This window comes from Athene noctua, chromosome 2 (assembly GCF_965140245.1).
Source record: "Athene noctua chromosome 2, bAthNoc1.hap1.1, whole genome shotgun sequence".
Classification (NCBI taxonomy): Eukaryota; Metazoa; Chordata; class Aves; order Strigiformes; family Strigidae; genus Athene; species Athene noctua.
This window is the reverse complement of record NC_134038.1, coordinates 24,671,237-24,684,504: the sequence shown is the minus strand read 5'-3', so window position 1 is coordinate 24,684,504 and position 13,268 is coordinate 24,671,237. Positions and strand designations below refer to the sequence as shown.

Below are 13,268 nucleotides of genomic sequence, written 5' to 3'. Positions count from 1 at the left end.
GCCTGCGCTTGGCCTTCCTTAGTTGGCAAATAAGGACATTACCTGCTTGAAACTTGTGCCCTGAATAGGAAGGGCATGGAGGTCAAATGTGCTAGCCTGCTAGCCAGCCCCATTGAAATCTTGGTTATTACGTAGGGTTTTGAAGGAGTGTACTTCAGTGTTGCAGTTGCTCTCTTACCTTCTCTTTTTTTCATTGTAACTTCTTATTAAGAAAATGCCATGGAAGTTGGTAGGACTGATAGCACTGTTTCAAAAAATTGTAATTGTTAAATACAATAACTTGAAAAACAATTAGGTTATCTTTCATGCATTAAGAGTTCTAGTTCCCTACAGTATTATGTTTCTGAAATTGTATCATTCATCTTGTGTACCAGATAATCCTCCTCCACAAAAGCTGTATGTTTAAAGGCTTCTTGAATAAGCTGTATAAAATTGCTGATTTTGTTTATCTTCTTATGGTTACCTTTATTATGCTTATGGAGCACTGTTATGCTGCTGAACAAGCTTTAGCGTATCCTTCTTTGACTGCAGAGCATCACTCTCCAGCAGTAGGTGTCATTTCACCTGAAAAGTGAGGTACCAGAAATTCCATAGTCTTAAATTATGCACCTATTTTTACAAGCATGTGAATGGGACACTCAGTGGAATTTGATAACCATGATAAATGGTGACTAACAAATTTTATTTAAAAAAAAAAAAAAAGCTGTATTTATCTTCACTTAGAGCAACAAATAAACCAAATATAAAGGCGTGTTCACCTATTCAGCTATCCATAATACCTTAGCAGTTTTACTATACCTGTGTTCATCTCTAGGTAGGAGAAGCATACTGTCCTGTTTCCAGTATTCTCCTCATGCTTGTTCTCACTGGGACCCAGATGTGCCTTTTCTAAGGGAATAGTCATTCCCATAAATCTGGGTCTGTCTTTGGTAGTAGGCTAAGTGTTTGTATATTGTTTGTGTACAAGGGAACATCCTCACCATTTTTTCTTAAGCACTTTTGTCCTAGTTGTTTCTAGCTTTGTATTTTTTTAATCTTATTTCTTTAGCAGTGCCTTTTTAAAATAAGTTGACGTAACCTGTCAGCTGTAGGTACTGAGGAACAGGTACCGTATTGCACACACACTGATGTTTGGACCTCCGGTAGGCATTGTCTGATTTTCATTAGGTTTTAATCTTCTGAAGGACATCGGCTCCCAGTTTCTGAACTAGATTTTTTTAGTATGACATGTTTTGGATGAGAAGGTTAGAGGCCAATTTGAACAAGAGAACAACTGAAGTCAGGCTCATGTGGAATGATGCTCTTAAACAGTAAACTATGAGAATAAAATCTGTTTATCAGAACAGATTTGGAAAAAGTTATATCTGTCGCAGGTGCTTCTGATATTGATACAAGAATTTCAAAGGATTATATTGGTTAAGAGAGTAATACAAAAATCGTGCATTCATTTTTCAATTAATCAGAATTTTTATCCATTATAACGTGTAAGTTTTTTAAACAAAAGCCTACAGGATTTTAAAATAAATGTTTAATTAGTTTACTTTGATGTTTAACTAGCTTTTCCTTTGAGTTTAATGACTGATTCTAAAATGAACAATTGAATAAAAGGAAATATTTGGTAAGCATGATTAGAATATTCCTTCGATAGTCAAGAAGTATGCATATACATGTAGAATGACAGAATTAAGAATCTGATTTTTAATTTTTAAAAGAAGGGAAAATGGAAATGGAATTGTTTTAATGCTGTCCCTGACTTAGTCTCTTGCTCTGAAAGTACATGTATTTGTTATAATCTAATTTTATTTTCCATACAACTTTGGCTGTGTACATATATCACAGCAAGAAAATGTTTTTCTGACATTGTGTTTTAATGACAGTATCTTTGCTTTAGTATGTGTGTGTATGATAATTTTGATGGTCTTGAAGACTCACTGGGGTTTGTGGAGATTTTAAGTAATAAAATAGATGTAATGAGACTCTCAGTGAATAGACCAAAACTGAACACACCAAAACTTATATCCATATAATCTCTCTCAAAGTTTGTTTTATTTTTGAGGAAAAAATGATGTAAAGTCAATGCCAGAGTCAGTATTTAATATGGTAAATTTAGATTTAACAATAATTCTAGTCTTTGAAATAAAAAGTATTATGCATTTACTGAGATGCAATGTTTTGCTTTAAATAGCTTCTGATAGCCTTTAAAAACCTTTTGAGGTTGCTAATTAGTGAGGCCACAATATAATAATTTTAGGAGCCTTTATACTCTTTCTGCTGTTATGCAGTGTATCCATGTGAACACACCTGCACACCTTGTCCATTCCTGTCCTTGCTGTTGATGAGACCCTTGGTCCATCCTTTGCTATATTAAAGGCTGTTCTGATAATGGAAGAAACAAAACACCCTTCCCCTCTTGTAGCAACTTCCTTTTGATGCTGTAAATTCTATCTTGCAGGGTAATAGAATTGGCTTTTGGGGTATTTTCAGGCAAGAAAGAGTGGAGTTAGGTGCTTTTCTTTACCTTTCTGGATTTAATGGAATTCCATAGTCGCCTCTGAAAACAGCAATATGGCTTTGTTTCTTTTTGTCTTGTGTACTTTCTGTTTGTGGCATCTTCATTCAGTGCAATGTTTTAGTTCAAATATTTATTTTGTTTTAGCTAATGCAGATGTGTACTTACCTCTCTGACCTTTATGGTCATAGCTATAAAAAATTTGCCAGAATTTCATACAACCTTTTTTCTCACACTGTAAATGTGATTTTTTTCCACCAGTATATTTTATCTGTTTATGAAACAAAATGAGCAGTATGCAAAAGTATTTAGTAGAAGAAATTAATAGAAGACCCCAAATCCTAACCAACTCACTTTTTTGGACAGTTTCTTCTTTAGATCACTTGTTCGTGTTTGCTTGAAGTTGGGGTTGGGTTCAGTTCTTGAATCTTTAGCAAGGAATTTGAAACTGTTAGTTCTGAAGATCTTTGAAATTTTCATAGAGGAAACAAAATGGGAGTTTTGTGCTTTTTTTCAGTAAGTTGTGGTCCGTCATCTAACAGCATTGCAACTGTTAATAGTCTTCAAGAAAAAGAACAATTAGGTAAATTTATGTACATTTGATCACTTTTATTTTGTTTCACACAGTTTTCATGGGAGTACTTAGAGGTGAGTTAAGGCTATTCAAAAGTAGTATACCTGACAAATTTGCAAGGGAGGGCAGAAAAGGGGGTGTGTGTATTACTGCATGTATGGATTAGATGTGAGTATTTTCTTTCTGCTCCTATTGTCAGCATTTCATTTCACAACCATCTTCCTCTTAATGCTCTAAATGTAATTTTATTTTTCCTCTGTTTTCAGTTTTCAAGCACTTTCAAAGAAGATTCAGTTGTAGTTTGTTCTCTTTGTATGTGCTTTGAATTTCTTCTTTCTTTCTTCTCCCCATCTTCCAAGCATTTTATTGGAAATACTCTGAAGATGCTTCTTTTCCTTTGTGTTCTCTTGTTTCTTTTTCTGTTGTGTCTGTTCTCCATCCTTGTGCTATAATCCCAAATCTATTAATCCCACTCTATTGTTTTTTTTTCTTTCTTTGTCCTCTTACCATTTGAAACACATGATAGGAAGATAATTCTGTGGGCCTTTTTGTGCCTCTTCCCTTCTTAAACATCACTGTTGTCTACCATCACTTTTGGTATTGCCATTTCTGCAAGTGTTGGGAGAATGCTCCACAAGTTGCTTAGCTTTTTGTGAGACAGCAAAGTCTGTGGATCTGTCCTTGTGACTGTTCCTGCTCGAAGCAGTTCCTCTTCCTTGCTCCTGAGAAAGAGGAGCTACCTTCCTGTCTTCAATCTTAGTTAAATCTCTCAAACTGCTGTTCCTAGCTTGCAGGACTTGTTAATATCTGTACTTTAGGAGATGTCTTCAGATGAGGAGAAAACAAAGCCTCTGTTCACCATATCTGCATTCTTGAGAGCTCCTCACATCCGTTTTGTTTGGAGAAGGGTCAGACTTCAGGGATAGCAGCTTTTCCTCTGCATAAGATACAGCTCTATGCTCAAGTTTTTCCTTCTGCAGGATAGGGTCATGTCTGGTCAGCTGTGCTGTCTCTGGCAAATGGAAAGGTCCTTGCCATAGATAGTGCCCATGGGCTGGGCTGTTTTATTGTAAATAATGTATATGTAATTTTCAAACACATTTGACGATTTCTGAAGTGTTGTAAGAAATAGCAAAGAGAAAGTCACATTTCAAATTTGGGGTAGGAAGACAGTTTGAAGTTTGAAATCATTAATGGAATAGAATAGACTAAGAAATGATATATTGCACATTTTGAAATCAACGTTATTAGGATTTAAGATGCCAAATTTTGCAGCTCTGCTGGGAATAACAAAGGTTATTTGAGTGAATTTCTGAAAGATTATACTGGATAGAGATCTATATCAAAAAAATCCTTATTTGTGCTCCTAGTAATTCAACGAAATTCTATCCTACAAAATCATATCCTATATCCTACAAAAAATATCTTGTAAATGACAGTATTATTAGCTGCTGAATTGACTGTGTAAATTTCCATCAGATTGAAGGGACAGTTTCTGAAAGCTGCTGCTCTTACTTCTGACAGCATGAAGGGATGATGCAAGTAGTTTCTGTTCTCAGGGCTGCCACAGTCATGACACTTGCTCCCCTGCTAACACCAGGTTAAACATGGATCTCCTTGCTGAATGGCAGCAGCCTTCGTGTCCTATTCCTGTTTTTTAGCATTGTGTTTAGCAGATGACTGTGTTTGTCAGTGCAGTTTTCTTCACTGAGCACCAGCATGTTTCTGCGCCCTCCTGGCTCCCTGTTTTACCTGCTAATGACAACCAAATGGCTTAGTGTGGCAGATTTGGAGGATTGATTTAATGTCTGTTTCTGCTACTTCTGGGAGTGTGAAGGGGGAAGGAGGAGAGGAAAAGGGAGAGGATGAGGTTGCTTCTCTGGACAGTAAAGCAGGCTGCTTTGTGGGAAGGTAGTTTCCCAAACCCTGTTTCACCCCTGGGGCTACTGAGATTGTATTATACTGTGGTATGCAAAGCACTGATACTGGATTTACAAAAAAAAAAAAAAAGGTAACACTTGCTTTGTTATAATAAACACAGATCTTTGATTTTTGGAGGTTTATGGCCACTAGCAACTTTTACCTGGTTACTTCTGGTGGTTTTGGTGGTCTTGGTCATTTGCAGCTGTTCAGTTACAGCATCTCCAAGGTCCAACTTATTCCCCCACCCCTAGGAAACTATAGTTTACCAGGAGGTAAATGATAATGGTGGTCTTTATTTTGGCATTGCTGCTTTTATGAGTAGGAGCTAGTTCTCCTGAAAAGATACAAGGCACAACTCAAATAGTAGATGTAAAAGTGTTCTGCTTCTGGTATGATTCCCTCTGTATTACCTTCATCAAGCCAGTTGTTCCCTACAGAAAGTCCTTGCTTCTTTCCAGACTTTTCTGTATGTGTTTTGTTTTTTTTAATGTTTTGATTTTTGGTCTCTGTAATGAGTACCAGTTTTTCTCATGGTCCTTATATTTGGATCTTGTCGGATATAATGCAGCTAAATGCCATATTCCTTCCCTCGTTTCCACTAATATCCACAGTCTATGATGATAAGATTCCTAGATCAGAGTAAAAAAGTTACAGACCATTTTGCAGAAGTAAAAAAAGAATAGATGTTTAAAGTGTAAGTAGGAAAAAATGGTGTGAATTGGCATTCCATGAGAAGAGTTTTTTATCCCTTGTTCTCTGATCCCCCTCTCGCACTTTGTGGAGTTCTGAAGATGCAGTTCTTCAAAGGTAGAAAATTATGCGTAAGATTTAGTTAGTTGATGATGTGTGTAAAGCTAACCATATGTATTAAGGACATGAAGGCGGCTGAGGGTTCATATTATAATCTCCTCAGAGCAGGGAACTTGCACTTTTATTCTTTTGTAGATTGCTTATATCACTTTAATAGTTCTGGGGACAAGTATTAACTAGTGAATAGAAAAGTCATTTTTTTTCAAAGGAAGAAATAGCAATTAGTGACTGACCTGGTCCACTTGCAATGTGATGGGAGTTCAGATCCCTAGCATCTGTCCCATTGATGAGCTTTTCCAAAGCCAGTAACCTGAATTTGATCTAAACATCCTGAATATGTTTATCTAATGCAGCTGTAGGTTTGACATGTTTCTGCATTACAGTTTTAGCAGCCACCTTAGTATATCACGTGTCCAAAAATAAGACTGAAAACCCAGCCCCTTGTTGGGATATCCTTGTTGGTATCAACAAATTTTTAGTTCACATGTGTTGTATTTTGAGGCACATAGGCAATGACTTAACTGGAAATGGAGATATGCTGCTTTCTTGCCCTCTTTCTTAAAGTTAATCCAGTGGGTGGAAAGACTCATCTGGTGCTTAGTGTAGCTGGATTCAAGGTGAGGGAAACTAAGGCTTTCCTACCCTCATATTCTAGGTCTTTGTTTTTTCTTGCAGCCTTTGACATTTTTCTCTTGGCGTCTCACAGCAGATAAAGTTACAGCAACTGTCCCACTGAGGTTACTGCTTCTCACTTCCTTGTTGCTTCACAAACCTGTAACATTCATAATTTTTAATCTAATAACTTTTAATGTCCAGATGTAACAAAACAAATTAAATGATCTTAAAAACAATCCAAGTTTAGAACTCCTATAGCTTGTGTGTCCAGTCTTGCATTCTTTGGTTCAAAGGGATTTTTTTATTTGCAAGGTTTCTTCCTTTTAGATATTTGTTTGATTTTATTAATTACTTTTGTTCTTGTAATAATACATTTATTTTTGCTTTTTTGTGTAAACTGAATTTTATTCTATTAAAACACACTGTGCTGAGAATTAGTGTTTGGACTAGATGATCTAATGGTTGGACTAGATGATCTGCAAGGTATTATCCAATTTAGACTATTCTGTGATTCTGTGAACTGTGAATGGATAATCTCTGCTCATTTTCTAAGACATATTGAAGCTTGTACTTTGCATTGTTTTGTTTTCACAATTGTTTCAAGGAAATCTGTGTTTTTTTTCTGAAGTTCACATATGAATTAACACTTTACAAGCATTTTTCATTATTGACAATTTCAATTCCAGAACTGATGTTAAAAAAATGCTGTACAGAAGGCAGTTTTGAAATGATTGTATTGTTCCCTTCTAATCCCATATCTAAAATTTTCAGAAAGAAACATTTATTTTTTTTATTCATCAGAAAAAGAAAGAAGTTGGTGAATCTTGAAGTTCATTGTATTCTCTCTTGTAATAAATTGTATGATTAGGAGAGGTAGCTGCAGCTGCTGAAAATTCACCTGTGTAAGAGATCACATAAGATGTCAGGCAGCCTTTAGTGAAGCCTGTAGAAGAACAGAAGAGATTTTGAAGACATGAGTCTTGGAGATGTTTTTGGAATTAGTTGTTCCAAAGTGGGTTTAATTATTGTTTTTGGTAATAGTTAACTTGGTCCTCTAGGACAAATAACTTTGCTGTCTAAAGACTAAAAATTGTGTTAGTGTATGCAGACATGTGATATGACCAGTTTTTACTGTGAGTATAGTGACTTCAGTCTTGCATCTAAAAAAAATAATTCCAAGACTGTGGTGGTTCATTTCCTCTCCCTTTCTTCTTCTCCCTGTATGCTTCTTTCGGAGTTTTGATATTTGTCATTAAGTAGCTAGACATTGTTTCCTTTACCCAATAACAGTTGCTTAAATGTTAAAGGATCAAAATCGTAATTTTCTTTAAGCTGATATGAAAGATCAGTTTAAGTAGAAATATGGACTTGTTGTAGGTATGTAGATGAAGCCTTTGTTCATGTCAAATATAAAACCAGCATACATTTTCTGTTTGCCTAAGAGAAATGTGTGCAAATGATGACTTAAATTATTTAGGCATTTAAATTACATTCACGTTCTTCCAAGGCACAGTTGCTGGGTTCTAGTAGCAGGTTACTGGTTTTGTTATTTTGGAAAAAATGAACTAATCGTATTTTACTGTACAGGATATGAGTAATAACAAAAATTAAATTTTTGGAAACATTTTGCAAGTTCCAGCTTTGCAGTTGGGGACACTATATAAACTTTTGGACCCAGCTGTTCACCACTATATTCTTTCAATCACTCTGAGGTGTTGATTTTAAAAGAATGAGTTGCTGTTCCTAAAGTCTACAAACTGAAAATATTTCATAGCAGACCTGTGAACTTACATGAATTGGTTATACTGGTGCCTATGCGCAGTGTATAATAAGGACCAATTCATGTTTTCATTCAAAAACAGTGAAGAAAACTATTTTCTTTAATGGTATGCCAGATTTATCCAAACATTTCAGCAAGTCTGTATTACAGTTTGTCAGCAAACTGGGTACAACCAAAGTGTATTTAGAAATCATTTAATTAGGACAGATTAATTTTCACTCTATGCCACTACACAGCAAGACTTACTTGTTCATATTTCCTTAAATTTATTCTGGAACTTGTCCAAGTTCAGCTTTAATGAGTAGCCTATCCTGCTAGTTACATTAGGATTTATTTTCCCCTAGAGAAGAGTGTTTGAATTGGTAGATTTTTAACCTGTTCAGTTAAATGAACATATGTTCAGAACTGCATCTTAACTCTTGAATGCAAAGATTTGAGAAATAATTATTTCTATTGTTGTTACAGCTTTAAAGTGCAGTTTTAATAGTGGTTTTAGACTCCAACTATGTGCCGTAACTATTTTAATATGGTGATGAGTTTTGATATGAAGTCACTTGCTTAATACAAATTTAATGATACAGTATAGAAACACAGATCTGACTTGGTTTACTGAAAAAAATATTTGTACTTGTATTTTCACTTATTGCTCGAATATATCTCTTGGGTCATAAAACTTGGTTAAATATAGCTCAGTACCTTACTAATGATGGATTTTCTGTATTAACAGGTGCAGTTTGGTAGCAAACTTGTATTTTAAGTTCTTTTAAATGCATTATTTGTGTTTCAAAACTATTATAATAAATCCTGAATTATAAATGTACTTTCATCACTAGCCAGGTCTAGTTAAAATTTCCTTTAAGCAACATTTGCTGCACACATGGTACAATACTTCCCTCCGCCTTGATTTTTTTTTTTCTATTAAAAAGGATTTATTTTCTTCAACTTCCCATTCCTCCAAAATTATCTGTAAAGGACCAGTAGACTTAATTTCTATGGGATTGTTAAAGTACAGTAAGTGTAGAATTTGCATATTGTTAAAAAATGTTTCATGCACTGTTATTACCCATAAGGGACTACTTTATGTGAAACTTTCTAAGTTTTAAATTCAGCTGAGTTCAGTACAGTAGCTGTAATATATATTAAATTAATAGTCAAACTTGTAAACCACAATCTTTTCCACTGTCACATTGTGTGCTGTGATTGTCACAGCTCTTCACATACCCCTGCTAAAGTACATAGATTTGTTAATACAGATTATTATTTTAGATGGAATTACTGTGAAGTCATGGGTGTCCTGAATTTTGCTGAAAAAAGTTTTCTACTTTCTTTCTTCTTTCCAAATTTTACATTAGAGAACCCATCTTTTGAAATATTGATATTTGTTTCTGAAATACTTAGTTTTAATCCTGCAAAATACTATTCAGAAATAAGAGGGAAAAGTAGAAAATCTAAGTTATCTGAAAAGATAACGAAAGGAAAAAACATTACAGTGCATTTCTGCAGTGAGATAATAAAAGATCACAATACATGTCATGAAAAAAAGGAATACTAGTAAACATTCTGATTGGTAACAACATGCATTACATTTCATTTAATACCCACAAGAGCTTTGCTAATATGCATATCTAGTTTTCCAACTTCAGTTCTGCATGAAAGTAAATGGTTTGTGCTGCCTGTTTAATCTCGAGTTTTAAAAGATTTTTTTTGTTTATTGTGTATATAGCATTTTGTTTTACAGGGATGGATTTTCCTAGGTACAGAATCACCTTATATACTTCTTTATGCACACCTGTTCTGCTTAAATTGATAAATTACAGAGGTTGGATTTACACTCTAGGAAATTCTGGGAAAGCAAGTTCCAATTCTAATTTGGAATCAGCATTAGAAAAGGGTCACAGTGCTGCAATCTCCTCTTGTGTTTATTGAGGAACCCAGAGCTTTTCTTCTAATGACTGAATGCATATATGTACTTTTACATGTAGGAATATTTGTGTATCTGAGGAGCTGAAATGGGAGATATGTTTTATCTAAATGTATCCATAATAGAGTGATCTTCATGTGTCATCTTGTGCGTGTTGTGTAGTAGAAATGGTCCAGACTGTTAGTTCCTTTTGGCTGTCTATCTGAGTCAAAGTGGGTGGGGTTTTTTTTGGTTGGTTTTGTGTTTTTTTTGTGTTTGTTTTTGTTTGTTTTTTTTTTTTTTAAAACCAGGCAGCATCTTTCCCTATTTGCCTGACATAATACTGATATTATTTTCAGCTTTTGCATCTCCTTAAATTATTTTTAATTTTCTAACTAGCTTATTTCTTGAAGTGTAGATGAGAATGTTTTTATAAATCGTTTTCTTGCATCAACAGATTTCAAATGTGTTTGGATGCATTCTTTTCTCAGATAGCCAGATGCGGTATTTTTACTTTTTTGGAGAAGAACATTTTCAGGAGAGGTGTGTGGTGTGTTTGAACTTCAAACTGAGAGACAGGAAGAGCTTCAGGAGTTTTGTGCTGATATTTTTTTATCCCTTTGATGACCTACTGTGCTGCAGTTAATAGAGTAGTGATCTCAGGCAGTGAGGCTGGCATGTGGTCTGCTCATGTACTCTAGAATGATCTTTACATGTCTGTCGGCAGAAAAGGCAAGTAGGAGATGCTTAATTCTCCCAAACAGGACAAATGTAATTTTTATTGTTCTCACTCACTGTTTGGTGTCAGTAACTGCTATTAAAAAAAGCCTGAAAACAAAGAAATGAAGGTAATACAAGATCTTTTCTGAAAAGGCTTCTAAAGAATTTAGATTTTCTTAGCAACAGAGGCTGTACCAATCCAAAATATGGTAAGTCCAAATTTCAAAGACTGATACAAACAGACTGCTTTTTTTTCCCTTCTGAAGGAAACTTTTACTACCAGACTTAAAGCTGAGTTCTCACATATAATCATGAAATGTTTTTCCTTCATCCGTGTCTTTTCTGCAAATGGCATTTGAAGCTGGCAGCACAGTTGTGTCATTAGCTTCAAGTGCATTGCAACTCAGAGGCAGTCTTGTTGCTGTTTTCCTCCCCCTTCTTCTCAACATTTTTGAGGAAGGTAGTCCTAATACCAAGCTTTATGAGGTTGAAAAACCTTGGTCTAGAGAGTACTGATTACTGTTACAGAAGGCTACAACATCTGGACTTTTTGTTCTTCGTCCTCCATCTGTACTTACATCCATTTTCTGAGAATCTTTTATGAGTGTCTTGTTAGGAATTTTTTTTTTTCTTTTATTCCTTTGTTTTTATTTTTAGTGAGGAGCAATGGAACTGGCTTTTGTGGATGGGTTTTATCTATGAAACTTTGATCTGTGGTGTAGACATCCACAGATGAGATGATTATCATAATTTTCCTTTATAGGCAGTGGGCAGAAATAGTGACCGCAGAAAGCAGTTCATTTAATTCTCAGATCTAGAATGAATGGCTCTGTTACATTTGTAAGTGCTGTTTTCTTTCCTTTTACCTTAAAAGGGTCTGTACAGCCATCTTAGATATGGATGTTTGTTTACACTGTAGGTATCTAACACCTGATAAGACTAATTCCTCTTGTTCCAGGGAAAATGGGTTTCAGTTAGCTGTTCCCTGGTGTTGACAAGGAATTGAGGGATGAGATCTGTTTGTGACTTAAGGTGAATGCTTGTTATGTGCAAGTCCAAAACTGAAGTGATAATATAACCTTTGGCTGTACCACCATATCAGCATGGCAGTTGATAATACTTGTTTTATGATCTTGGGAATGCTTGTTTCCAAACCATGTTTTGTATTGTCACGCAGGCTCTATCTGCAGTTTATAGGCCAAAAGTGTTAGCAGCAGAATATTTTGCTATTCTGCTTCTTCATCTAGATGATGAGTGTGAGTCTGAGAAGTGATCATGTGCTTTTTAATTCAGTTTTCTGGAGGGCCATGCTCCCAATCAGGTGCAGAATGTGCAAGGAAGTCTACTTCTTATTGCCAGAATTTTATGTCAGTTCATGCTGCTACAGATATTAGAATTTAAGCATCAGGAATAGCCTGTTTCTGAATTCATGAAGCCTCCTTCAGAGCCTACTGCTAGTACTGATCCGATGTATGGTAGGTCACATGGCTGCAAGCAATTTCTTGTTGAGCCAGATAGGAGATGCAGTGTACTGTGACTGCTTGTTACAGTTCCTTGGAAGGTTTTAAATTTGCTGATCTAAAGAGCCATTCAGTGTCTGCAAGGGAATGTCTTCATGTTTTCAGTCCCTCAAACATTTTGGCAAAGGATGCTTTTTGCCCGGGTTAAGGGATTGTGTGAACAGCTTCAGCAGCTTTCCCCCATTTGAGGTTCCAATTCCAAATGGAACATTAACCTAATATTGTTAATATTCATGTGGCTTTAAGCTTGTCCCTGAAATCCTCTGATGGAGGAGATTCTTCAGAATGAGAATGAGTTAATCTGTGCATCAGTGATTATATTTTCGGGACATTGGAGAAAATAATGATAAACAGTACAAAAAGTACATTTCAGTGATGGAGCAGGAGGAGATTAGGGCAAGAATAATAATGTTGTAAAATATGCTGCAGGAAAAGGCTTCAAAATGAGAATATTAAAGAACATTTGCAGTTTTTGTTGAATGTAGCAAATCATCTGTTGCTTAATTTCAAGTATATACTAGGAAGAAAAAGTAAGTTACTGACTTTGCTATAGTTGTGCTGCCTGTTTGATAATGGACTATATTGTCACAGAATAATGTATTTTCAAACAGAATGTCCTTTACGTTGCACTACCCTCCCAAAGCCTATCCCTGGCTGTTCCTACTCCCCAATTATAAAAAGCATTGAAAAATACTAGAATCACTTAAAGAGCTCTCTGTTACCCAAATATGGAATATGAGGAGAAATACAGAATGTGGTGTTCTTTGCTTGTATTTTGTTGTATGGATATTGTCTGTATGTTTGGGGTTTTTTGATCACTGGACAGGTCTTATTTAGTGATTCACTGTAAGCTTTTAAATAAAAGGTTTTCATAAAATTCAATTTTTGAACATATTTCTTCTATGTTTTTAATAACG

At 35.3% G+C, this 13,268-nt stretch overlaps 1 protein-coding gene across 2 annotated transcripts in view; it reads left to right on the top strand.

Annotated features, from left to right (window-relative positions):
* VPS13B (vacuolar protein sorting 13 homolog B) overlaps positions 1–13,268 on the top strand; it is a 482,028-nt gene that overhangs the window by 92,279 nt on the left and 376,481 nt on the right. The window lies entirely within an intron of this gene.